The sequence below is a fragment of the Hoplias malabaricus genome, unplaced genomic scaffold (genome assembly GCF_029633855.1).
Source record: "Hoplias malabaricus isolate fHopMal1 unplaced genomic scaffold, fHopMal1.hap1 H_1, whole genome shotgun sequence".
NCBI classification, from domain to species: Eukaryota; Metazoa; Chordata; class Actinopteri; order Characiformes; family Erythrinidae; genus Hoplias; species Hoplias malabaricus.
In genome coordinates, this window is record NW_027101324.1 from 3,065,327 (window position 1) to 3,066,608 (window position 1,282).

Consider the following 1,282-nt stretch of genomic DNA (forward strand, 5'->3'; position numbering starts at 1 on the left):
CCACAAGAGGGCGCCCTTCTTCAGAAACTGCTGACATCCAGGACCATTCAAGGGAGCGACCTGCCTCCCTATGCCCGCCACCGGCTCCCTCTAACCGGTGTACTGGCTCTCGGGGCCCGCGCCCCAGAGAACCAGAGTTTCGGAAATTGCACTAAGTCCAGACATCCAGGACCATTCAAGGGAGCGACCTGCCTCCCTATGCCCGCCACCGGCTCCCTCTAACCGGTGTACTGGCTCTCGGGGCCCGCGCCCCAGAGAACCAGAGTTTCGGAAATTGCACTAAGTCCAGACATCCAGGACCATTCAAGGGAGCGACCTGCCTCCCTATGCCCGCCACCGGCTCCTTCTAACCGGTGTACTGGCTCTCGGGGCCCGCGCCCCAGAGAACCAGAGTTTCGGAAATTGCACTAAGTCCAGACATCCAGGACCATTCAAGGGAGCGACCTGCCTCCCTATGCCCGCCACCGGCTCCCTCTAACCGGTGTACTGGCTCTCGGGGCCCGCGCCCCAGAGAACCAGAGTTTCGGAAATTGCACTAAGTCCAGACATCCAGGACCATTCAAGGGAGCGACCTGCCTCCCTATGCCCGCCACCGGCTCCTTCTAACCGGTGTACGGACTCTCGGGGCCCGCGCCCCAGAGAACCAGAGTTTCGGAAATTGCACTAAGTCCGATTTTCGCCCACTACGAGACCTAAAACCGTCATCCAGGATTTCACAGGGGAGTACCCACCTCCCCTATGCCCGCCACCGGCTCCCTCTAACCGGTGTACGGAGTCTCCGGGGCCCGCGCCCCAGAGAACCAGACCTGGACCGGGGGTTTGCTTTCGCCTTCCCCCCCCGACAAATGTTTGAGTGGACGGGATGACTTTCAATGGATCGCGGTATATGCACCCGCTCTGCCACTTATGACACCCGCACTCAGAATCAGGTCGTTTACGAGTCATTTCGCACCCCGGATCAAGGAACATGCGCTTAGGGACGGAAGGGCGGACCGAGGCGTTCGTTAGCCCCGGCCCTGGTTCCAGTCTCGTGCGGCTCTGGTCACCGGCGGCGGAGCGGAGTTTCCCCCGCCGCGCGCCGCGGCTATCCCGGACCAACCGTATCGAACCTCGGGCACGGACGTATCGCTCCTTCTAGGCGGGATTCCGACTTAGAGGCGTTCAGTCGTAAGCCCTCGGATGGTAGCCTTGCACCATTGGCTCCACAGCCAAGCGCGAATACCAAGTATCCGAACCCGCGGTTCCTCTCGTACTGAGCGGGGTTTCTATCGGAGCAACGCCA

At 61.3% G+C, this 1,282-nt stretch overlaps 1 pseudogene; it reads right to left on the reverse strand.

The window, feature by feature from the left end:
- Window positions 1–841: 841 nt before the first annotated feature.
- The window catches only part of LOC136685974 (28S ribosomal RNA), a 4,635-nt pseudogene continuing 4,194 nt past the window's right edge, over window positions 842–1,282 (reverse strand).